This window comes from Pan paniscus, chromosome 5 (assembly GCF_029289425.2).
Source record: "Pan paniscus chromosome 5, NHGRI_mPanPan1-v2.0_pri, whole genome shotgun sequence".
Taxonomy (NCBI): Eukaryota; Metazoa; Chordata; class Mammalia; order Primates; family Hominidae; genus Pan; species Pan paniscus.
The window spans coordinates 19,816,924-19,843,793 of NC_073254.2; the positions used below are offsets into that span (position 1 = coordinate 19,816,924).

At 42.9% G+C, this 26,870-nt stretch overlaps 1 protein-coding gene across 11 annotated transcripts in view; it reads right to left on the reverse strand.

Annotated features, from left to right (window-relative positions):
- The window catches only part of LYRM4 (LYR motif containing 4), a 229,555-nt gene that overhangs the window by 156,374 nt on the left and 46,311 nt on the right, over positions 1-26,870 (reverse strand). The window contains exon 3 of one of the 11 annotated variants that reach the window (XM_014345209.6): positions 1-26,870. This exon is cut by the window's right edge and continues 1,258 nt beyond it. The exons of the other annotated variants lie outside the window; for them this stretch is intronic. The gene's annotated coding sequence lies outside the window, so the exon portion shown is untranslated. 11 annotated transcript variants of the gene reach the window in all.

A 26,870-nucleotide genomic window follows, 5' to 3' on the forward strand; every position in this document is an offset into this window, starting at 1 on the left:
TTTTTATATTTTTTTGTAGAGACAGGGGTTTCACCATGTTGCCCAGGCTGGTCTCAAACTCCTGGGCTCAAGCGATCTGCTTGTCTCAGCCTCCCAAAGTGCTGTGATTACAACTGTGAGCCACTGCATGTGGCTCCCACGGTGCCTGGCCCAACTATCAGTATTAATAGGACCCCTTGTCTTGCTGTTTTCCCGTACCGTATTACATACAATTGTTATTAATATTTGCCTCTTGCTAACATCTTGTTTTTAGATTATAAAACACTATTATCACATCTCAATTTCACAACAGCCCCAGTTTTATTTGTTTTGGAGAAATTAAGTGCTTAGCCTAAGGTTAGTGGTGAGCCTAAGGTTAGTGGTGAGCCTAAGGTTAGTGGTTAGCCTAAGGTTAGTGCTTAGCCTAAGGTTAGTGGTGAGCCTAAGGTTAGTGGTGAGCCTAAGGTTAGTGCTTAGCCTAAGGTTAGTGGTGAGCCTAAGGTTAGTGCTTAGCCTAAGGTTAGTGGTGAGCCTAAGGTTAGTGGTGAGCCTAAGGTTAGTGGTGAGCCTAAGGTTAGTGGTGAGCCTAAGGTTAGTGCTTAGCCTAAGGTTAGTGGTGAGCCTAAGGTTAGTGGTGAGCCTAAGGTTAGTGCTTAGCCTAAGGTTAGTGGTGAGCCTAAGGTTAGTGCTTAGCCTAAGGTCAGTGGTGAGCCTAAGGTTAGTGGTGAGCCTAAGGTTAGTGGTGAGCCTAAGGTTAGTGCTTAGCCTAAGGTTAGTGGTGAGCCTAAGGTTAGTGCTTAGCCTAAGGTTAGTGGTGAGCCTAAGGTTAGTGGTGAGCCTAAGGTTAGTGCTTAGCCTAAGGTTAGTGGTGAGCCTAAGGTTAGTGGTGAGCCTAAGGTTAGTGGTGAGCCTAAGGTTAGTGCTTAGCCTAAGGTTAGTGGTGAGCCTAAGGTTAGTGCTTAGCCTAAGGTTAGTGGTGAGCCTAAGGTTAGTGCTTAGCCTAAGGTTAGTGGTGAGCCTAAGGTTAGTGGTGAGCCTAAGGTTAGTGCTTAGCCTAAGGTTAGTGGTGAGCCTAAGGTTAGTGCTTAGCCTAAGGTTAGTGGTGAGCCTAAGGTTAGTGGTGAGCCTAAGGTTAGTGGTGAGCCTAAGGTTAGTGCTTAGCCTAAGGTTAGTGGTGAGCCTAAGGTTAGTGGTGAGCCTAAGGTTAGTGGTGAGCCTAAGGTTAGTGCTTAGCCTAAGGTTAGTGGTGAGCCTAAGGTTAGTGGTGAGCCTAAGGTTAGTGGTGAGCCTAAGGTTAGTGCTTAGCCTAAGGTTAGTGGTGAGCCTAAGGTTAGTGCTTAGCCTAAGGTTAGTGGTGAGCCTAAGGTTAGTGCTTAGCCTAAGGTTAGTGGTGAGCCTAAGGTTAGTGCTTAGCCTAAGGTTAGTGGTGAGCCTAAGGTTAGTGCTTAGCCTAAGGTTAGTGGTGAGCCTAAGGTTAGTGCTTAGCCTAAGGTTAGTGCTTAGCCTAGGATTTGAAAGCAGATCTGTGACTTCAAGAGTTTACGCTGCTCCAGCACAGCTGTCTGAAGGCCAGTAAGCCACTAGTCCTGGTGCTCTGACATGCATTTCGGGTGACTGAAATTCCAGCCGCAAGGCACCATGAAGCTCTACATTATTCCACATGGTGCCTAGGACAGGAAAACTAAGAGCTACTAATAACTCCATTTTGTCGATGAGCATGACTTTAAGAGCTTTTAAATTTGTCTACAATGCTAGCCATGAGAGTGAGAAGAGTTCAAAAAGCAAAAAAGTAAAACACACAAAGGTGGCTAAATCACCTGTCTAAAAAAATCAGTACATGCTTCACCTAATCTATGAATCGAATCACTGTTCTCCCCAATCCAGGGTTTTCCCTGTAGTACTACTGTGTTCAAGAAATCTTTATATAACAGAGGTTGATCTGACGCAAAGAATTCTTTTCCTGGTCTAGAAAAGTAGGCTGATACTGTTGTCTCCATTTAATAGATAGAACAAAAAGAATTTATCTAATTTTCCCAAGTCCTTTAGTGATTTAATGACAGAACCAGATTTGAGTTCAGAGACTCCTGCTTTCTAATTTGCCTCAAACACCACACAAAGGGATTATTTCCTCCTCACTTTAATTTTTTCCTAGGATTTTCTTGGAATCAGTTCTGAGTTGATTTTGGAATAATAAAGTATTACGCTAAGTACACAGAGTAGATACTACTGGAGTCTCAGTAAATTCCTTAATAGACTCAAAGCATTTGATTTCCTTGAGGCTTTTTTTTTTTAATTTAAAAACCAATTTGGCTCAAACTGAGAATGCTCAACATTTTTAAGTAGCAGTGACTTCTAAATGCTCTCCTGATATATAGATAGATGGATGGATGTATTTTAGCACAATGTAACGCTGCTTAGGAAAAAGCCCATTTAGAAAAAAATTCACTTGGTATTCTGTAGTAACACTGTATCTGTTCTAACAGGCTCTGGCATTAAATATTCAATTAAATGATATTTATTTAATTAAAATCATTTCCCCCTAATATACACAGGAGGGACACACACATGCATGCATGCAGAGCGTGATAACTTGACTATCTCTCATGTGACTCAAAACACTGAATTCCAAAAACCAGTCATGTGCCACAAAATAACACATCCCATATATGACAGCAGTCCCATGAATTATAATGGAGCTGAAAAATTCCTATCGTCTAGTAACTCTGCCGTTGTTAACACCATTGTGCAATGCATTACTCATGTGTTGTCATAAGGCTGATGCTAAATCTAGTGTCTGGAACTGTGGAATGCTGGGGTCAGAGAAAGCCTGAGAGAATTTCTTAGATAATACAATCTTGGGAATTTTCAGATTTCAATTTTACAAACTAAAGTTTCTGAACCTGAGCCCGTGGCTTCAGGAACTTCCAGATATGTTATGCAAAACTTTGTCTCTGTGTTTATACATACCTATTTCTGGGGAAAGGGTGAAAAGTTTTTATCAGCTAAAGGCACTGTATTAAAAACTTGCCTCATGTGCCTTAAGAGCATAAGAGCATATACATTATTTGATCTAGTTATTTTAATAAGAATTTTTCCTAAGAGAAAATCACGGATGTACATGAAGATATTTATGGCAACACTGTAATAGAAAAAAAAATTAGGGACCAAGTAAATATTCAACATTTGGGGGAAACAATAAACAAATGATAAGCTATACAATGAAATACTGGAAGCTATTAAAACAACATGAGTCAAGAGAGAATGGGGTCACATGAGAAAAGTTCACGATGCATTTGGTAAAAAGAGGTTACGATCCCCAAAAGACTAGAAACAGAACATAGGTCTCCATTTTTGTCCATGTCAGCGGTCCAGGCAGGGTGGATGATTGTCACAGGCAGCTCAGGGAAGCAATCTGAAGTCCTTTTGATGCCAGACTGACCCCATGTCTCTGAGTGGAAATAAGAGCTACACGCCATTCTGAGAAGTATGTGACTCAAAGATAAGGCCTGAAAATGTGTTGTAAGAGAGTATTTTCACTGTCTTGAGCTAAGGTCATGAGTTTGTGAAACTAGGAATGAGAACTGAGATAGATTAGTGACAAATTTATCTGTTTGTAATTTAGGACTTACTCTCATTAAAACGGGCCCTAGTGTGTTATTAAGAAGACATCTTGGTGATCAGAGAATTAGAAAAATCACCATATTGCAACCACTAATGTAACAACTGATTCAGGCAAGGCACATTAATGGGTCTGAAAACCACTGAGTGAAAGGCTGTTGGGCAACAGATATATTAATTACAAAGATAAACAGTATGTTTACAGTGTAAACATCTGGTCAATTCTACTCTAACAAATGATCAAACTCAGCATGAACCAATAATGGTACAATTGACATTATGGGCCTCCTGATGTGGTGCACTGAGAAGAATGCCATATTACTTACGTAGTTTTCCTGCCAAAAGTGCTTATTCTGAATGTAACCTTACAGAAACAATCTGACAGATTAAGACTGGAGAACATTCTGGACTCAATACATCAATGTCATAAAAGTTAAAAAAAATGCAGGAGAGCTAATGCATGCAATGCTTGATGCTTGCATGGATTCTGGATTTAAAAAGTTATAAAATATATTATAGGACAATGAAGGAAATTTGAAAACGAAGAGTACATCAGAAAAGGCAGTGGGCTTATAATCCACCTTTTCAGCAATATAAAGTTTGTGTTTCCTCTGCTGAGCATCCTGGGGCTGTTCCCCACAGGACTTTGTGAATGACATTTAAAGTGCTGCTACTTCTGACTGAAGATGGCGTGGGGTAGGGTGGTGGAGGGACCCTGTGTGGGTGGAGAACGGCTGGGGGCAAGGCAGGAGGCCAGTACATAATGTCCTCGCCTGGAGAGCAGGAAGAGGACAGTACACACTGCAGGAGCTGTGTTAATACGCTTCCTGAATGTGCTCTGAGGAAGCACCCCTCCCCTTACTCAGTCCCCCCAAAGAAACATGTAGTAAGGCTCTGTCAGGAAAAATTGACTTTTTTTAATTTAACGAAAACCGTTCTGAGGTCCTAATCACTACCATAGCATTGGGACAGTTAGGCCTTTGAGTCCCCCACTGTGCTCATTAGCACAGGACAGAATGCCTGTGAGGGGCACCATCCACAGGGGACTGCACCTCTATGGGGCTGTTGCTGCTGTCTTCTTCCATGATGAGATCTAACTTCTGAATCTGCGCATGGTTAAAAGGCACCAAATCCACAACAGGCTGTGTATTCCGTTGTATCCAAAGCGCATTTAGGCCCTGGCGCGGTGGCCTGCGCCTGTAATCCCAGGACTTTGGGAGGCCGAGGCGGGCGGATCACCTGAAGTCAGGAGTTTGAGACCAGCTTGGCCAACGTGGCAAAACCCCATCTCTACTAAAAATACAAAAATTAGCCAGGCATGGTGGTGCATGCCTGTAATCCCAGCTACTCGGGAGGCTGAGGCAGGAGAATGGCTTGAACCCAGGAAGCAGAGATTGTAGTGAGCCAAGATCACGCCACTGTACTCCAGCCTGGGTGACAGTGTGAGGCTCTGTCTCAAAAACACAAAACAAAGTGCATTTGGGCCTAAGAGCTTACTCTTGGATTTCAGTTCAGTAGGCAGAGGTAATAGGCACACAGCCCTACAGGACAAGGCCTCAAAATGCAAGATTCCTTAAACAAGAAGAGAGGGCTGACATGACAAACAACAAAAGTAACAACAAGGAAACAACCCTTGGGGTTACAGGGCTTTCTTCTCCTATGAGTGAAGAAATAGAAGTAACTGTAAGCTCTATTTTTAGCACCTCTATGTACTATATGTGATTAAAAAAAAAAACCAGAAAACAAAAAAAAACCGCCTTAGCTTTGTTAAGAGCAGTATTTCTGAAGACGATTTCAAATTGTAGCTTGCTAGCCATCCAGTTGAAGAAACTGGATGTAATAGAAAGCAGGGTTCTTTCTGACTCTTCCCAAAGCATCTAATAATCCTCAGACAGAGCAGTGAAGGACGGCCAGAAATTTCATACTCAGCTGAGGGATTCTGTGTGTTGTGTTTCTGTCTTCCTGTTTTGGTCTTTGAAAATGAGGCAGCAGGGAATCTTAGAGAAGTCAGAGGGATAGTAAAGCAGACTGTCCTAGTTAATCAGAAGTGCTAAAAGGGCAAACTAAAGCTGTTCTCTAATTAACCAACAATCTAAGTTATCAAGAGACCATGTTGATGGCTGAGATAGATGAACAGCCAAAGAAAGAAAGCCAGAGATCCTGACAACCTTCCTAGGCTGAAACTGAGAATCCATCAGTAAAAGCCCTTGGAAAGCATGACACAGCCAGGACTGACAGTGACTTAGAAAGGAGCATACTACGGATATGATTTCGTTAGGAATTAAGAGAAACTCAGAAAAAGGACATATAGCACCTAGGTACTTAAAATTTCCCAAATTTTAATAAAACGGATGATCAAAATTAATGGTTCATGCTTAATTTCAGCTGCTTTAAAAGAAATATATGATTGTTAAAAAGGCATGTTATGTAGGCCAGGTCTGATTTCAAAGGTTTAGATCTTGTATTAGGCAGGGTTCTCCAGAGAAACAGAACCAACAGGGTGTGTGTGGGGGGGTGGGGGGTGGGGGGAAGAGAATGAGAAAGAGAGAGACAGAGGACAAACATGGAGACTACCCTCCAAATTAAAGTTTGCCACTAATTAACAGTCAGCTTCATACTCTCCATTTGGGGATTAGAAAAGATACGTTACCTCTTCTTATAAACTGAAAGCTCCTGAAGGTTTGGCCAACTGTAGTTTCCTAATAAATCTTGTTGAAGGATACATATTTGAAGGGTGCTGTCTTTGGGTAAGAGCAGAGGGTGGCACTAGTAAGAACAAATGGCCACAGTCCCTCCCAGCATCCCCTGTGACCCGTGTGAACAGGCATACCCTGGTGTGCGGCTGGTAATGAGCACCAGCTTTACTGTTCCTAAGTCTGTAATTTCTCTTCTCTGGCAAAATGATGAGGTGCAACCAGAACTGGGCATACCTTCTGAAATGCTTAGTTCCCTCTTCTTCGAGGTGGGACATAAGACCTACCTCATGGGCTAGCAGGAGGGTTAAATGCAATAGCATTGTTAAGTCCTATAAAAACATCAAGTATTTCATGATTCTTTTTTAAGCTCTCCAGTAGAAGTGAAAGCGTCTTTGGAAAAATACTACCTTTGAAAATTAACCATAAATGGCTAAATCAGAAAATTAGGAAAATATAGAAACACTGTGAATTTTATTTTATTTTATGGGTAGGGTCTCACTCTGTTGTCCAGGCTGGAGTGCAGTGGCATGATCATAGCTCACTGCAGCCTCAAACTCCTGGGCTCAAGTGATCCTCCCACCTCAGCCTCCTGGGTAGCTGGGACTCCAGGTGTGAGCCACTGCACCCAGCTATGGAAACACGGTTTCATTACTATAATAGCTTCTGGCTTTACAGAGTTCAGGTATTTTGGTAAAACCTACAGTGGTAGACTTTAAACTTTTAAAACTGTTTACGTCATTAGCAAGAAACTGTTACACATAAAGGCTTGATGTACATACATTTATTTAAAAATTATGCATATGTGTTCCTGTACCACTAAATTGTGCTTATTAAAATACACGCAATAGACAAATGAAAATTCTAAGTAGAAGTCCTACCTTTCATTCTTGCAGCTCACAGGACGGCCCTGCAAAATCTTGAAGTTTACTCACCTCACCCTGGAGACCTGGAGGGTGCCAGGTAGTTTTAAAGTAAAGCAATGTACATATTGATGTTATTATCATTGGTTGCATTTAATTAACCTTCCCTTGCAGAGGGATGTTAAGGACATTACAAAACCCCACAGTATCAGGCTGGGTAAGGTGGCTCACGCCTATAATCTCAGCACTTTGGGAGGCTGAGGCAGGTGATCACTTGAGGTTAGGAGTTTGAGACCAGCCTGGCCAACATGGTGAAACCCCATCTCTACAAAAAAACAGAAACAAAACAAAAAAAACCCCCGACAATTAGCCTGCCATGGTGGCATGCGCCTGTAGTCCCAGCTACTCAGGAGGCTGAGGCAGGAGAATCTCTTGAACCTGGGAGGCAGAGGTTGCAGTGAGCCAAGATAGCGCCACTGCACTCCAACCTGGGTGACAAAGTGAGAGGCCCTGTCTCATCAAAACAAAACAAAACCAAGTACCCCCACAGTATGAAGCCCTTCTCACAAGGACCTCAGTGTCTGCTTGGGTATCTTCAATGACAGGAAAAGGGTGGCGTCAACGGTCTCAGAAATGGCTCCTTCAGGTGCTCAACAGCTATTCGCCTGAGGCAAACAGCAATTTCCTTTCTAACATAGATTGTAAGCTGCATGAGGGCAGGGGCAGGTACTATATCTGTCTTATCTATCACTGTATCCCCAGAATTAATGAATAAATATTGAATGATTTCTTAGAAAAAAACTTCCTCACACCAACTGAAAGTCTGGCTTTATAACAAAGTAACAGCAAACCCTTATATTGCACTTAGTATGCCCCAAGCATCATCATAAGCACTTGTCACGTATTAGTTTGTGAATCCTCCTAATGACCCCGTACGTGAGGTGCTCCCACATTCCCATCTCAGAGCTGAGGAAACTGGGACAGAGAGTGGTAAGAGTCACTCAAGGACGCTGGGGCAATGTGGCTCCGACCCCACAGCACTGCCTCTGCCCAGGGCAGTGGACTCCCTCTGCCTTTCCAGTCCCCATCATCTGGCGCAGATATCATGTCTAACTCTCCCTCATGTGACTGTCTTGCAGGTACAGGAGTGCAGGTCCTGGAGCCTTCACAACCATTGCTTTTCCAAGCCCAACACCCTACTGCCTCTACCTGCTTTAACAGATGATGGAGATTCATGCCTTCTAACATCCAGGCCTCATCCTCCTTTGGGTTTAAGCTTGTCCCTAAGAGGTCAAGAGTCCAAACATGGACTCAGACGGCCCTGAGTTGAGTTCCAGCTCTGCAAAAGCAGTTTGACTCTGGGCAAGTAACCGCAGCTCACAAAGCTTCCTCACAGTTTCCTCTTCTGAAAAGCAGGTTGGTACAGTGCCTTCCTCCTAAGAGTGCTCACTGTCCGACCATCCAGATGCCTCTCCTCAGAGGAGCTGGGCACAGCACACCACTCTCAGGGGAAACATATTTGCATTAATCTAGATGATGATGCCAAACTTTATGGGAATGAATTGTATCAGCTTGGGAAATAGCTTTTTTCTATTTCCATTGGAATGATTTGGTTCTTTAACATAACTGTATATGGTGACAGTGACTCAATTCTTTTGTCTCTTGCTGTACAGCTCCTCCTTTCTCACAGGAAAAAATTCTCATAAAAACAATTTATAATACATCAAAATATTGACGGGAATGTTAAGCTGTAACCTCTGAAGTTATCTGTGGGCATGATTTATTATAGAAGTTCCACTGTGATAACTCGGCAATTAGGAAATATTGACAAATGCAAACACATTATTGATGTCAATTAAAAACGCACAAGATTGATGAGCCTCCCCAAGTGCTTTGACACAAGCAGTTAGAGAGTAATGCTCATCAATACACATCTAACCACTGTAACTGTGCAGAGAAATTAGGCTGCCAGGAAACAAAGGGTGCTTCCACATTCAAGTGAGATTACTGAAACAGATGAGCATCTAGTCAACAGGAATATCTAACAGAACCTCAAACCAAGTCCTTTGGAAAAAACATAGGTGCTTACTGGTGATTCATGATAAGGTAGGCAAGGAAGGTCTTCAAGAGGATTCAAGACTATGACACACTGAGTTGGTTGAAGGGGGGGAGGCCAAGTGCCTGAGTTGGCTGTGCCTGATTATATAAGTCTACAGCATACGCCAAGCCAGAACCTCAAGAAAAAGGGTAATATCTTAGAATAGATTTTAATATTTGGCCGGGCACGGTGGCTCATGCCTGTAATCCCAGCGCTTTGGGAGGCCGAGGCCTGTGGATCACGAGGTCAGGAGTTCAAGACCAGCCTGGCCAAGATGGTGAAACCCCATCTCTACTAAAAATACAAAAAAAATTAGCTGGGCATGGTGGCGGGTACCTGTAATCCCAGCTACTCGGGAGGCTGAGGCAGAGAACTGCTTGAACCTGGGAAGCGGAGGTTGCAGTGAGCCGAGATCATGCCACTGCACTCCAACTTGGGTGACAGAGTGAGACGCTGCCTCAAAAAAAAAAAAATAAAAGAATATATTTTAATATTCACAGGGATCTTCTATTTTGGAGGACCTGAGCAAAGTCCTGAATTTATTTCAAATAGATAACCTAATCAAGGCCACATTTCCTATGTGTAGGCAAGAGGGAGGATTTGAGCCTCAGTTACTGAGAATGGAGGAACTGGGAAGGTAAATTAGTTTAAGAGAAAGGGAAGGCAGCGCCAGGCGCGGTGGCTCACGCCTGTAATCCCAGCACTTTGGGAGGCTGAGGTGGGCGGATCACCTGAGGTCAGGAGTGCGAGACCAGCCTGACCGACATGGTGAAACCCCATCCCTACTAAAATACAAAACAAAAACAAAAGCAAAACAAAACAAAAAAACAGCTGGGTGTAGTGGCAGGTGCCTGTAATCTCAGCTACTTAGGAGGCTGAGGCAGGAGAATCGCTTGAACCCAGAAGGCGGAGGTTACAGTGAACCGAGATTGCACCACTGCACTCCAGCCTGGGCAACAAGAGTGAGACTCCGTCTCAAAGAAAAAAAAGAAAAGAGAAAGGAGGGCAACTAATTGAGTTTTGGACATCACGGCTTTCAAGTACTCATAAAACACCCAAGTGCAAATATCTACTTGTCACAGAGGCCTATATTTTGCATGAAAAAAGAAGACTAAAGATGAAGTTTCAAAGAGGAGGTATGATAAGCAGCATCAGGTTTGTCAAGAAGAATCAGGCTAACAAAAGTCTGGCTGGCTTAGCACTAAGAAGGTCTGTGTTTTTGATGTTAAAAAAATCAACCTCCACCTACTGTGTGAAAGGACTCTATGAGGTACCACAAAAGGCAAGGCACATTACTCTTGTCCATCTGGAGGTCATTCTCTTCCATTGCAGCTCACGGAGGGCCACAGGGAGCAGTGAGAGACAGGATTCTTACCCAGAGCTCCAGATGCTCTGAATTAGCCCCTGGCTATCTAAACCTCATTGCCCAGTGAAACCCATCTCTTACAAGCACTGTAAAGTCAGCAAAGGGCTAAACTGGTTCTCAATCCACAGAGAATTGAGTTTAGATACAGAGGACTGGCCTAAGGTCCATGTCCATCCCTGCCTCCCCACTGTCTTAACCTTCCTTAAAGGGTAACTAGGTCAAAGTTAGCCTTCTAATCTAGATCTGGTTGCTTTTATGTATAAAAGGTGTCTCTTACACCACTCATACCCACTAGGATGGCTATAATCAAAACGACGGAAAAAAACAAGCGTTTACAAGAATGTGGCAAAATTAGAACCCTTATACCTTGCTGGTGGTAATAATGCACAATGGTTCAGCCACTTCGGAAAAAGACTAGGTAATTCCTCAAAAAGTTCAAACAGAGTCACCATATGACCCAGCCATTCCACTTCTAAGTATATATACAAGAGGAATGAAAACACATGGCCACACAAAAACTGGCATATGAATGTTCATAGCAACATCATTCCCAAGAGCAAAAAAGTGGGGATGACCCAAATGTTCATCTACAAATGAATGGATAAATAAAATGTAGTATATCCATATAATGGAACATTATTTGGCATTAAAAAGGAAGGAAATACTCTCTTATGCTACAACATGGATGAACCTTGCAAACATTACGCTAAGTGAAAGAGGCCAGTCGTGAATATAAATTTCATCCACAGAGACAGAAAGTAGACTGATGATTGGCTAGGGCTAGGGAAGAGTGGGTTGGGGGAAAATGGGGAGTCACAGCTATAGGTATGGGGTTTCTTTCTGCGGTGATGAAAATGTTCTAAAATTGATCATGGTGATGGTTGTGCAACTTTGAATATACTAAAACCACTGACTTGTATACTTCAAATGGATGAATTTTGTGGTATGTGAATCACATCTCAATAAAGCTGTTACACATGCTTTTGTGAAATCTACACATTACTGTAGGGAAGAACAGTCACCACCAGACTGAAACTGTCACAGAGATTTCCATCAACAGGCTGAACCTTGAATGGCCCTGAAGTTGAGAAAAATCTCAATTTTTCTCAAATTGCCAGGAATTCCCAGGCAACTGCCTGAAAAAAGTTTGGTGTTCTGGTCTGGCCAACCCATCCCAATTTAAGCTGTGCCATCCAGTTCCTTTGGATGCTAGGACATTTGGCCCAGGGTATTAGCATTTGTCACTGGGTCAGCTCCCAACAGCCATTGCCTTGTTTTGCTTCTACAGGTCTCCTTGCTGCCCCCAAGGTGCTACAAGAGAGTTGATATTAAGAACAAGTTGTGCAGCTGAGGGCTGCAACAGTTTCAAAACAGACTGGTCTAGAGCATATTCATAACAACAATCCTGAAGGGCTGAAAAAATTTTACATGTGTCTTTCTTGGTATACAGGTATATTAATCTTTTCTTCCCACAAATTCCCCCTGAAAGGAGAGAAGGTGTGTGACTTTCTTAATAACTGTAGATGTACTTGGAATCCCGCTTGGGAAAATGCCTGCTATAAATATATAGGACACTGTGGATATTCTCATTGCCAGGGTTTACATGATAAGCGTGTCTCCAGAAGTGCAGGATGGATGAGCCACAATTTGTATGGGTAGCAAACCCTCAGCTGCACTAGAAAAATGCCTCCCAAAGAATGTTAAATAACATCTCCCTCAGGTGAGGACTCCACTCTTGAGGACATGTCTCTGGTATTCTTTCGGCTCTAAGCCCTGTTATTCTACTTGGTTGTTAAGGATATTGTCTTGTGATATCAGCCCGAACCCCAAAGAGCCTCCTCAGGAGCATGCACTCTACTCCACTGGGTGGAAGCACATGAAATTTTCAGTTGCAGTAAAACTTTCATTGTTTAATTTAAAATAAAACTTCTAAACAGAGTCTGAAACTCGGTAAAAGCGCAACAGAATAAAAATAATCACCAGAACAAAGATTGAATTTAGAGAGATCCAGAGATCAGGGAAAGTCACCACAAAAACCAAAGACAGCTTGCCCGGAGACTAGCCTTGTGGAGAACATGCACTCCGCAGGGCTCACAGGTGGAGTAGACCAGGACAAGGCCCCTCTCTAGTTCATTGTAAGCCACTGGTTCGCAACTGTGGCTGCACACTGTCATCACTTCGGGATACTGATGCCTGAGTCCCACACTCAGAGATTCAAATTCAACTGGTCTGGAGTAGACTGGTCTGTACAAGCACTGTAGGTGGTTCTGACGTACAGTCAGGGCTGATAACCACTGGTATAAGGTAAAAGTCCCGTCTTTGAAGATACCCTTAGAGCCAGATAGCCTTTTGTTCACCCAGTAATACCGTGTAAAAGAGAAAGTTGAACGAAATTCCAAGTGTACTGTAATGTATAAGAACAAAATATTTTAAAATTAAGATTAATTTTTCATTTTTTGTGGGGGAGTGAATCATGGTTGTTTTGAGATTGGTTATGGTTTTTCTTTCCAAATATTACAAGTGCTTAGAAAATGGAAAACTCCAGCTGTGAAGGGTTTAAAGTATCTGAGGAGAGTAATTTAGAGTGCAACATGGGTATCTGATATGGAATGTATCAGTCTTCCTTTAGTTTTCTTTTGCCATCAAAAGAAAAATTCCTTTAGTTTTCTTGTCCCCATCAAGGATGGGGACAAGTGATCAGGCAAACCTTGGCATTGCTTGCCAGTCCTGGCAGTGCAAGTGCACGGGCAGGCTCAAATGCTCTTCCCTGTCTAGCCATGAATTTCAGATCCCTGATAGTGGCCTGGAAACATACCAACGTATCAAATCATCATCAACTGGCAAGGGGTAAAGGGGTTGACAAGCTCATGCCACAAACTGTCTTACTTTTCTTTGGGTGAATCAGTTCACCGAGCTGACTAAATCCTCTTTTCAGCCTTCTGCGCTCAGCTCTGGGGCTGCCCTGCTGGGTCACCTGCTTAGCTAATCTGTTTGTTGCTCCAGAGGAAACCATCTGTCTTTCCAAACCTGCTGGCAGTGACCCCCTGCACCTCATTTCTCTCTGTGCGCTCCTGAAGATCCAGGGCACCAAGACGGGGCAGTCAGGAATCACGGGGCTGTGGGTGCCCTCCCCAGAGATGCACTCTGACTTTGAGCAAGTCACTGGCTCTCAGTTGGAAGGGGTTAGCCAAGGCTACGAAAGTATATCTACCTAAAATTTTAATAAAATTCCTTCTATTAAAATGCAATTAAAGGATCCTATTGGGAGGCAGCATGATATGGTGATGGAGACCTCAGCTCAAATCCTGGCATCAACCATTACTGGCTGTGGAGTCTCAAGCTCCTTAACCTCTCTGAGCTCATTTCTTAACTTCTCTGAGCCTCAGTTTCCTCATCTGCAAAATAAGGAGGCCCTGCAGGGTCATCCTCTTTCATGAAATGATCCATGCCTGCGGCACCTGGTATATAAAACATAAATGAAAAGTTAACTGCTTCAGCCTCCATAATCAGTGAATAACCATGACCAAAACTTGTTTTTGCAGGTGCTCAATTAACTGAATTACACTTTGCAATTCTAAATTTTTATAATGAATTTGTGTAAACAAAGTGCCCTGACAAGAACATTACTATATATGATCTTTCTGTATTTTCAGCATGTCTGAATTCACATACATAGAATTCTCCCACAGGTAAAGGTGAGTAAATTGCATTGTGTGAAGAGTTTGTGTGTCTACAATACCTGTATTCCATGGAAGTCCAGAGACAAACTGACAGGCAGGGGGGCCTGGCTCATTGTGCAGTACGTGGTTCCTGGACTTGCCTTTGATGTTCCAACTCCCAGGGGCAGCCTGATTTCCCAATGTCCAACCTCCTTACATACAAACAGGAGGAATATGAACTTTCTATGCCATCCCAAGAGGCTGCAAAAGGATGATGTGGGCACTGGATGGACCATGTGGCCTAACTCAGCAAAGGGCCTTCTGTTCAGATGTTTGGGCAAGAAGTACTTGTTCCAACAGGCCTTTCCAAAGTGGTTTTTGGCCACCCCATCCACCTTATTTCTCCCTAGTTCTCCCAAGAAAAGATGAATAGCCTGCCATAAGCTCATATGTATGTCAGGGCTGCCAACTGCCTCCAAAGACAGAGCTGTTATAATTGGTCACAGCTCTAATTATTGTTCCAGGATATGGCTAAAATTTTGTTGGCTTAGACTTTTTGCTTTTTTCATAAGGGTATTCCATAAATACAGTGAATGACACAAGCTACTATGAAGGAATTCAAGTTTGTGGAATCTAGTCCTTTATAATTATAGCATATAATTCATTTGGCAGCATTTTCTAACCATTATCAGTGTGTAGGGCACTGTGATAAGTGTGAGACAGACAGGACAGCCCTAGTCTCCAAGGAGAGAATGACATACAACACTAATAAACCAAAAAGTCACATAAGCAACTCTGAGTACTTGTCCACCTCTATAGGCATGTGTTTGAACATGCACACGTGAAATCTGTCCTTCATCTGTCATCAGAAAACAAATTCCTCAAATACAGACGATTAACTACCCACGCCCCCTGGACTTTGGTAACTTGCTCCAGGGGACATTCCATGATGCTCGGAAATACAGGCTGAGATGGGTATTACAGAAATCCAAGGAAAATTTCACTGAAGCTCTGATTAGGCATATCTTGTTGATCAGGCACCATTCTACGCACATGGGTATGGAGGAAAAGACAACTGTGAAATCAGGCCTTTCTGTCTGTATACAGTAGTCTGCTGTCTGGGACAGCTGCTTGGTAGGCCTCCTAATGGCTCCTGGTCCTGCCTCCCCATCTTCTGAATTTGAGAACACCTTTATTCAAATTAAGGGACTCCCATTTTTTACTTCCAAACACCAACTTGCCCTCCATGAGATTTTTCCTGGAGCCTTTATTTCACTTCCTTGCCTAGCAGTCTGCAATGTGATGGGAACGTTTAAAATATGGAAGATTACATGGACTGCAATTTTCCCTTGGCCCTCCTGATTCTATTCAGGTGGATATTCTTTTATCAGCATGCAATAAATATTTCACACTGAAACTGTCACTTGGAATTTAGTCTTCACAGCTCCACTTAACGCACTGAAAAGCGGCCGGGGAAGTCAGACGTGTATTATAACAAGAACAGCATGCCGAGAGCCTGCAGCTGGGCAGGGCCCCTCGTGTTGCGTCTAAGTGGCTGGAGAGCAGAAGCATATGAAAGAAGAACGGACAGCTGCTCCCTTTCCGCACACTTATGGGGCTGAAACCAAAGTGGGAACGTCTCCATCAGGATTTGTTTTAGCACTTGAGTTTTTAAAAGTAGTAAGGAAAAAGCAGTTTGAAGTATAGATGAGGCTGCAGCTGTCTCTTACTTACTGAACACTTACCATGGGCCCAGCGCTGTGCTGCGTGCCTCACAAACATTGTCAGTCTCCTTCACACCCCTAGGAAGGGCAGACAATTATGCCTATTTTACAGAAGAGAAAGAGTCCCACAGAAAGTCATTTGCCTAAACTCATAAAGCTTGGGAGTGACAGCCAGGACTTGAAACCACTCCTGTTGTACTCCTGGGCCTGTGCCTTCATGCCTTCCCGTGGGGCACCAGGGAAAATAAAAGAGTTCCACAGTCTCCTTTCATCCTGCTGGAACTTACCTCATGGATCACCTTTTCTTTTCAACTGCCTTTGGGGGTGGGCTGGAGGACAGGGGAATACTCTAGTTTCCTTGGCTTCTTTTCTGGAAAGGGATATGCCCACTTCCTCAAGTAAAGGAGGAGTTTTAGTCTGAGTGTTTGTTAGTTAAGGATAACAGGACTCACTGGTGTGAAAGAAAAGCAGAATCGAAGGACCCCAAACTCATGATGCCAAAGGGAAAGTGAAGCTTGGGAAGTGAGTCACACAAAAACTGCCTTCCTTCTGCTCCCAGATAACTGACTTCTCCCTCCCTCACATCCCATGTGAAATGCAGACTCACTGAGCGCTAGTCAGAGCCTCACAAGGAAGGAACCACTTGCCTCACTGCTTACCCTCTCTCCTTTTTTTCCCTTTCCTCTCCTGCATGCTCTTTCCCCTTTCAACACTGAAGTTCCCAAAACCCTCTTTCAAAAAAGCACAGATGACAGATCCTCCCGTGACTTGTGTTTCTTTTTCCCGGGTGCATCCTCAACCTTGGCCAAATAAACCTCTATCGATTGAGATCTGCCTCGGTCACTTTTTGCTTTACACTGATCAGCAGCTTTGCTGTTTCCACAGGGTGCTAGTGCACATCATCTCACTTTGTCTACTCGCAAAGATGCTAAGTGGTGCACAGGGTAGGTGAAGTCTTCTGGCCAGAAAGCAAGTCAGAGTCTGGACTGGAACCATCCTTCTGAGTTTCAGCGGAACTCCCTATGTTTTCCTACCAAGCCAGCTTGGCCTTATTATATTAGGCATTAATGGAGTGCTTTCTGCATCAGCAAGGCACTGGGGGTATCACAGTGAATAAGAACAACGCGAATCCTCTGGAAGCTCACAGGGTAGGGACAGGATGACTTATTAAAATGCCATTCTAAAACAATGTGATCATGCTATCAAGCAAAGTCACAATAAAGTCTGTTGTTGGTCCAGAGAACAATGAGATTGCAGCAGGAAGAAAGGGGCAGGAAGGTCACTGAAGGCCTTCCCTAGGGGAGGAGGTGAATGCAGACACAAGTGCACTGGGTGTGCTGTGTGCCTCGTGCTGTGCTAGGTCCCAAGGACATGGAAGGCCCAGCCCTCCGGCATCCTGCAATCTGGCTGGAGAGAGACTCATGGTTACGAATCAACTGGAATACTGCAGAGGCTGGCCATAAAATACGACTATCAGGGGACAGGCTGAACACAGTACAGAAACAGACAGGAGCAAGCCATTTTCCGAGTGGTTCCCTGAACTGCCTGGGAGAGAAAAAAGTATGGTCAATGTCTTATAAAAAAACAGGCTGAGTTTCAAAAATTATTTCCAGTAGGAAAAATACTTTAACATTACAAAAAACATGAACGGCTATACAGACAGCAGCGAGCTTCAAATAATAGCTGAGACTTATTTTTTAAAAAACAAAACACTAAGTTTGGCTCTGCTAAAATAGAACCTGGTTCAAAGCAAGAGGAAAATTTATTTTTGCTATTTTTACCAGCTCTCCCTTCTCCACCTCACTCCTTCTCAGAAGCTCTGATGAGTTCCAGGGAGGGAAACCTCATTCGTAAATGACATATGTATAACCTATCACTGTAGGAAAAGGCAGGTTCTCTTTTCCAGGTCACAGTACCCCAGAAATCACCATGATCCATGCAACACTCCTGCCATTGCTGGGTGTCAAAAGCTTTCACAAAGTGCAGCTCCAGGCTTTTCTCAAACAGGCCCCGCTGCTGGGGCCAACCGTGAAGAACCAGCATTACATAACTCAGCATTACATCATCCAGTTACTCCCCCATGTGCAAGAAAACACACTTGCTGGGAGATCTGGGCAGTCAGGCTTTCCCTTTACAGTCAGTTCAGTCAATAGAGAGGGTCAGTGACATAGCTCACCCTTGGTCAAAATCCAGCATTCACCAGGGTGTTTGTGGGACTTGGCAATCATTAGCATTTATTTTCAGAACCAGAAAATGTCAGGCATGAAAGGGACCTTAGAGATACACTGAGCAATCCTCTTTATCCACAGGAGGAAGCTGGCCTATGAGGGTTGGCTGCCAGCCAGTGGGGGGTGGGAGCAGAACCTAGGTCTCCTGGCTTGCTGGGCCAACAATCAGTGAGTATTTATTGGGCCCCCACGGCATAGCTATCTCTGTGTGTAATTCCGAAATGCACTCACTTATCAGTGGAGTGGAATAGCCTAATGAAAGAAACCCAAGGATCTCAACAAGGCAGTTAAATTTAGGTTGTAACAATAGAGCCAATTCCTGAAAAAATTCTTGTGCTATAAGGGATCTCGGAAACCAATATGCTCAAATTCTTACTTTTTACAGGTGAGGCCTAGAGGTGAGGACTTCATGGTGATGCTATCACTAACTTGTGACAGACTTTGAAGGGGAATCCTTATGACTTCAGGGTTGGTGCTATTTTTACTCCATTGAAGAGGCGGGAGGAGTGGGGAGAAGAGAAGTGCTTCTTAGACTGGATGAAATGGAAATGTTTGGGGAAAAGAAAGTAAGTAAAATACTGATTTAACTCCACACTAGCATTATTTAATCAAACTAAGGTCATTCTGGTACCACATTTTAGAGAATTCTTAGCGCCTTTTCAGTATTCATAACTGACCAATCCATGAAATCGCAGCTTCATTACCAGACTGGGGAAGATATACAATTTCTGACAGATAGCTTGGCTCTGGTATTTCAAAAACACATTGAGTACAAAACTAGAATGGTGCTCCTTCACCTTTAGTAGAAACACTGAGTGATGACATGACTTTAGACAGAGTCAATACCACGACCAAGGATAGACAGCTACTGAGTAAGTGTTATTAGGATTTAAATTTAGGTGTACCTTGCTCAAAACCTCTTCTCTTACTCACCACTCCTATTACATCTCAGGGAGGAAAAAGCCACGCCGTTTTTTAGACTGATAGATGTATAATTAGGAGAGATCTTCCCAACAGCACTGATGAAATGAGCTGTCACATATACACAGGTGAAATCCATCCAGTCCGAAAAGAAAATTCAGCTGCAGCTATCAAGGGCTCAGGAAATGAGTGCACACCCTCATATACACAGCAGGCAAGGGCTCAGAAAATGAGTGCACGCCCTCATATACACAGCAGGCAAGGGCTCAGGAAATGAGTGCACACCCTCATATACACAGCAGGCAAGGGCTCAGAAAATGAGTGCACGCCCTCATATACACAGCAGGCAAGGGGCCATCACCTCCCTGCGCCTCAGAGGGTGCAACACAGACATACAAATTAACACAAACAAGGGGGAGCCCCTTGGATTGTCTTTCCTAAAAGATGTGACACTGTTCCTTTGTCATCTTGGGAGAAGGTCTTCTGCATAAGCAGGACTGGAGTCAACTTTGATTACTTGAAAGGACAAGACAAGCAGTGAGGCATCAAAAACTTTCCACTTAAGGGTACTTCAGTGATAGCTTGTCTGGAAAAGCACAATTGGAGCTGTAGCCTTCAGATCTATGGGGAAATTCTGAGCAAATACTTCTTAAATAAGGTGGTTGAACTTTCACATTTTCGGAGTGTAGTTTTCGTATTTATTTTCTTTTGACAGCAGAGAGAGAGAGAGTTTTCTGATAAGTGATAAAGGAGCCTGGCCTCTAGGGATCAAGCTATTCATGAGCCTACAGAGGGTAAGCTGTTACCTTCTAACAAGAGCTCTAAATGAACAATTAGAAAAAGGAAACATGCATCTTGCCACCGTCTTTCATCTTCAATGTCTTGTCTCCTTCTGTCAAGATAAGGCCACCCATAATCTGATCCCTCTTCTGAGAGCTGGCTAACAAGTGAGAGTGCAGGTGGGCCCATCATTCTCCTAATTGTGTGTCCTTGGGAGAATTACCCCAGCATGTCAGGTCAGAATTTCCTCACCTAAAAAAATGAGGATAAGAGTTCCTTTCTCTTAGGAGACACTGAGACAACGTATTCAAAGTGTGGAGTACAGAGTGTGGTGCACAGTGTGTGTGTAAGGAAGCAGCACTGACAAGCACACATCATCACTGCTGCCACCACCATCATAAACTTGACTCTTTACAGATGTGGTAAATTAGGCAAATAAGCAACTTGCCCGAGATCATGAGGTAAAATACCAGCTGAGCTGAGAACTTCCGCTTCTCGCCTGTGAGACCAATGTGCTTTCTCTGCCAGAGTTAATAATATCTGCATCAGCATCAAAACAGTTCTTTAAGGAATTCCACAGTGAATGATATGAGGACTAAATGGGAGAAGGATGGATATCATAATAAAAATTCCCAAATGAAACTCTTGCAAAAGTTTTCTATACACAGCATTACTGCTGCCTTCTTTGGGAGCGCTCCAGCACATGGAAATACACTAAAGGAAAACTGTTGTATATGAAAGACGCATAGGGACAGGCTTCTTTTAGAAAGGAAATGGAATCTTGTTTTATGCACATCATCCTCGGAGGAATCAAGCAAAACTAACAGGCAATCTCCAACCAAATGAGAGACATTCCTTCCACAGGAACGCCAACTATGGGAATGCTGTTGCCCCAGACTTGAGGATTTACTGGAATTTCTAGAAAAAGCAGGGAGGAAATTAGTTCAAATTCCTATTTGAAGACATCTTTTTATAGCTGCAGAGGAATTATATATTAAATAGACTGAACAAATGAATGTCATACAGGGGCCAAGCTATAAAACTAAACAAACTGTCTCATTGCCTTGCTTTCTTAAACTTCGACAGGGGGCTGGGGAATTTTCCACTCATCTGGAAAAACTTCTTATATCCAAAAGATATAGGGTTCACTTAGGGGGCAGTTCTGGTCATTGTATATAAATTCATGTTGCTTTCCTGAGGATTTTTATTGAAGTCCAAGACAGAGTATTTAAATATCCTTTGCCTCTGATGGGTTTATTATTACTTTTTATTTTATTACTATTATTTTTGAGATGGAGTCTCACTCTGTCGCCCAGGCTGGAGTGCAGTGACGCGATTTTGGCTCACTGCAACTTCCATCTCCCAGGTTTAAACAATTCTCCTGCCTCAGTCTCCCAAGTAGCTAGGATTACAGGTGCCTGCAACCAAATCTGGCTAATTTTTTTTGTATTTTTAGTAGAGATGGGGTTTCACCATGTTCGCCAGGCTGATCTGGAACTCCTGACCTCAAGTGATCCACCCACCTTGGCCCCCCAAAGTGCTGAGATTACAGGTGTGAATCTATTATTACTTTTTTATTACAATAGCCTATTATTACATTTTTATTGCACCCAGCCTATTATTACTTTTTAAATATGTAGATTGATCCTTTGATTTAATCGTAGTTGATTTATAAAGGTATAGGGGAAAGTGCTGCTGGGGTATGCTTTTAACCTTTATCCCTGTTCTATTAAATGAGCGAACAGATGGGACATTAGAAGTGGGAAGAGTGCTAGGTCCCTGAAGAGTCAAAATGAGACAGAACTTCTACAAGGTCGGAAGGACCTCATAATTCCATGGTAACTCCCCATTTCATAATTATACGGCATAGAGTGGGTGCTCAGTAAATATCTAGGAAAAGAAACCTTGGGCAATGGAATTGTAAACGATACAGTGTGTGTTACTTATCCAGCAGATGATGTGGAACATAGCTGAGAAGCCAACCAGGGAACAGGGAGAAATCAAACCAAGACACTAGTATAAACATTAAGATGGGGCTTGGGAAAAGCATTTAAATCTCTCTTTGCCTATCAGTTATTACATTATTGTTCTTCAACTATTATTTCATTTTCTTTGGAAGAAAACTGTCTGATCAGAGATGTATTCTAGTACTGGTAACACATCTTCTACCAGGAAGGAAGAAGGCTAACAGCAGAGGTGCTAACAATATGAATGAAATAATTCAATTTTCTGGGTTTCCTTCTAACAGAAAGGCTAGATGAAGAGAAGTCTTTGGAATCTATAATAATATAAATATATAGCTGGCATATAACTTTGTTCATCTGCAGCCTAAACTCTGTAGTGTTAAGTTCTTGGTGAAAAATGGCCAAGGAAAACCAGGCATAGAGTAATTCAGTCTAACACGTATCAGTAGTTTCTGTAAATAGAGAAGAGGGGGACAGATATTTATGTGAATGTTGAACCATGGGATTTTAGAACTGGCAGCAGCTTTAGAAATTACAGTATAATCCTTTGGTTTTACAGATGAGAAAACAGAGGGCTCGCGGATGTAAATTCACTAGTTCAAGCTTCAAATGACTTAAGCTTCCTATCCCTAAATACCAGCATCTAAAGAATTTAATTTCATGCTTCCAATTAAAAAAAAAAAACCAATGACTGGCTATAATTCGTTTTGAAAAAGAAGGGATTTATTTTTATTGTGGAAAAAACACAAACCATAAAATGTATCATCTTAACTATTTTTAAGCGTTTAGTGCAGCAGTGTTAAGTATATTCATATTGTTGTGAAACATGACCAGAACTTTTTCAACTTCCCAAATTGAAACTCTGTACCAATTAAACAATTTGCCTTTTTCTCCTCCTCCAGCCCCTGTTATTCATCATTCTACTTTCAATTTCTACAAATTTGACTATTTAGACACCTCATATAAATGGAATCATACAGTATCTTTTTGTGTATGGCTTATTTCATTTAGTGTTAAGTCCTCAAGGTTCATCCATATTCTAACATGTAGCAGGATTCTGTTCCTTTTTAAGGCTGAATAATATTCTATTGTATGTATATACTATATCCTGTTTATCCATTCATTGTTGATGGTCATTTGGATTGATTCTACCTTTTGGCTATTGTGAATAGTATATAATCATTTTCATGTATTTTAAATGTCCCTTAGATAGGGATTGACTTCCGTTTATTCCACTAAAACAATAGGCATATAAATTTTATAAATTCTCTCAAACTATCAAATATTAATAATACTTAAGGTAAATGCATACAAGTGGAGAGATAAGGGGTGCACTATCTGTTTTCCTGCAAAGGACCTCAAACATACCTACTTTTTCTCAGGCTGTTGTAAAAGGATGAGAACTGTGGGTAAGATATCACTTGCATTAAAGTTTTAACCACCATCTAGGGAACTGGAGCGGATATTGCAGTGACTGACAATGAGAGAGGGCCTGGTCATGATTCACTAGCTTCTAATTTCACAACAGCACATTCAAACACTGAACCATATAATAGCAAATAAAAGTAAAACTAAGTATGGTTTCAGAGACTCAACTACCACTACCCCAAACATCAATAAATTCAGCAAATTACTTTGCTTAGCAATCTACAAAAGGAAAAAAAAAGTGTAAGCTAAGAAACACTGAAAATGCTTCATCTCACACTTACATTAACAAAAATGGATGCTACGTGTAATATTAACCCCTTTCCAATGATCTTTAATGGCTGTACATAGTGTCTGCTCTTAATTTCTTACAACTGCAGATTCTGAACTTGGGTGTAATACATCCACTATTTTCAGTTCCTTAACTAAAAAAGCACAAGCTTAAGAACAGCTGCTGTGGTAGAAAACAGTGACCCCTGAAAAGCTGATGGGAAGATGGGCATGACTCCAAAACCCTACCATTATCTAGAATTAGAACACATCCAGTTTATCTTCTTACTGCACAATTATGTACTATAGTAACAATATGTTTTTTCATCCAAATACTTAGATTTGGCTGCATATTCCTGAAATCATGATCTTAATTCATTTGTTCAGGGGAATCTCATTAGAATCCAGAAACCCAGTTCTGGCAACTTCTCTGGTGCTGCATTCCCATTCCTGTTTCCCATTCCCAACACTCTATTTTACTGTTTTCTCTAGACATGAGGCTATGAAGCTAGCTCTATAACAAAGATTACAACTCTATTTCAAAATGCTTAGAAAATATTTTCTCTTTGGTGAACACTAAATCTCTATGAACTACACAGGGAAGGAAGGCGCCCCAGTGATGCTGATGCTGCAGGTCTCTAGAAGATGCTCGAAGAGCAGGTGCTAACAGACAGGAAATAGTGACACAAAACAAGGTACACTAGAGTTGTTTAAAAACCAAAGGGGTGTGGCAAACTGCAGAGCTACAATAAGCCAGGGCAGTTTACTCATAGTTATTCTAACTAATGCCTTGCAAATAGGGTCCAGAGGAGTATCTTTATTTAGAACAGCAAAATGGAGCAAAGTACAAAGACAAAAGCAAAATCTGGCTGCCTTTTTGCTGTTCCTGATGTAAAACACCTACGAAGCCTTGTTAATTGTCTGGGGTAGAAATCCTTTGGTGCTTCTTTGCTGCTCAGACTGTTTGAGAGCTATTTGCCCAAGCCTACAAACCACCCAGGTTTGTCCATTCTTTCTGGCTCCAGCTGGTCTGGACATAAAAGGCCTCTCAAATCTTTCTGATCTCACCTGGGAGGCAGATAGGGAAATTAGATTTAGTGGGGGCTAGCCCAGAACTTGCTTTCTGCAGAGAGGGAGAACCTATAAGAGCTTTCAGGGTCAGCTGGCTTTACAGAATCATCTTATATGGAAATAATGGCACTTTATCAAAAGGTAGAAGAATGTCTCTGCTAATTCTGGGATATGACATGAGGCATGAAGTTGGAAAGAGATTCGAGACTGACAGACTGGATGGTAATTTTCCAGGGGAGACGTGGTCCAAGAATGCTAAGGAAAGAACACGTGTATGTCTGGCTTCTACTGAGTGGGCCATAATCATGGAAAACGGGCAAAAGGAGGCTGACTTGCTTATCATGAAAGAAAAACAAGCTGCCACTTCTTGGAATGAGAGTAATCCTTAAGGGCTGTGTGAAGGCTAATAAATGCTGATGTATCTAGAATCCCTCAGGGTTGCCAGAATGAAGACTGAAGATCTTGCACATTAAGGACATAAAGGAAGAATGAATGACCTCTGAGGAGAGTTGAAGTGGTCCTTAAATACCATCGGAACAAAATGGGAGGATGACTTAAGACTATCCTTCAGTTTCTACTGACTCAGGAGCCCATGTCCTTGAACTTCTGAGTTTGCTCTAAGGAGCTAGAAGACCTGAGCTCACGCCTGGCCATGTGGCCTTAGACAAGGCTTCCAGCTTTCCTGCATCTCGGTTTCTCTACCCAGAAAACCAGATCATTTTTGTCCAGAGACTTATTTTAAAAAGCAAAACTTACTAGGGTTATGGGACGGGGGGGTGGAGGGGTATCATTAGCACCACAGCTGACTCACGTGACTGAAGAAGCCACCCTCTGAAGAATGAGTGGAAAGCAGGGTGAGCAGGTAAGTGTTGTGGGTGAGATTTCAGTGTGAGCACTGCCTTTATGGCGGCCATGTCTGGCAGCTGGAAAGTGGCTGTGGGCTTCCTCACTGGTGGAACCGTGAAGCTGGGATCCATGTGCACCTGGGTGGGTGGGGCTTGGAGTCCAAATCATCAAGTGGAAGAGAGACGTGATATGAAGAGTATCACAACTCCATGAGGGTTAATATGTCACGATCCCCATCAGATTTCCATATTCCTTTCATGGTTCATTCCTTCAGGAGGGAGACTGTGGGTGGCCAAAAAGACACCCTGATTTTGGTGGTATAGACCCTGCGACCGAGATGTATGATCTCAGGGAACATACTTCATGCATTTATTTAGTCAGTGAAAACTTACTAAGAGCCAGCTCTATGTGGGATGTTCTAGATCCTGTGGATAATAACAGCAAGCATTTGCATAACATTTCCTATGTGCTAGCATTATCCCGGGGGCTTTGCATATGTTAGTGTACTTGATCCTCACTACAACGCATGAAGTAGGGCTTACTGTCATCTGCAGTTTGCACTAGGCACTGAGAGGTTAAATATCTTGCTCAGGGTCACATAGCTAGTAGGCTGAGTCAGGATGTGAACACAGGCCGGCTGGCCCCAGAGTCCATGCTCTTCGCCACCCAGTGGAGATGATGACAGCGACAGGGGAGATCCCTGTCCTCATGGCCCCTGCCGTCTTGCAGAAGAGGGAGAAAATAGACAAGGCCACAAGTAATGTCATAGTAGGTACTGATAAGTGCTGTCAGGAAAACTAAGGCAGGGCAGCGGAGACAGAGAGAATCTGTTTTAGATAGTGCGGTCCCAGGGGGGCCCCTATGGGAAGGTGAAATCTGAGCACAGGCCTGGGTGGAAGGGGGAGGGAGCTACGGGAACATTTGGAGGGACTCCTCCAGGCAGGGGGTGCACAAGCATTGAGATGGGAGCAAGAAGTTCAAGGAAATACGGAGCATGAGGGAGAGGAGTGCAATGGAGGGCCTCTGGGGACCTCACACAGGCTTCAGGTTTTATGTTAGGGTGTCACGAAGCAAGAGCCTTGAAGGGGTTGAACGGGGCAGTGGCCTGATCTTTCTTTTGAAAAAGATCACTGTGGTGGTGGTGTGTGGAGAACAGACCATGTGTGGGGTGGAGTGGGGGCAGGGGCACCCGGAGGACAGGTCAGAAGGCTGCTACAGCAGCCAGATACAGAGGACAGTGTGCAAGAATACAGACTCTCCACCTTGCCATAGGCTGTTAGTCCAAAGGCAACTTACGCCAGCTTGCAGCCAGATGGCCTGGGGAGCCACTGTGCCTTACGCCCTAACTACGGTAAAGGCTGCATG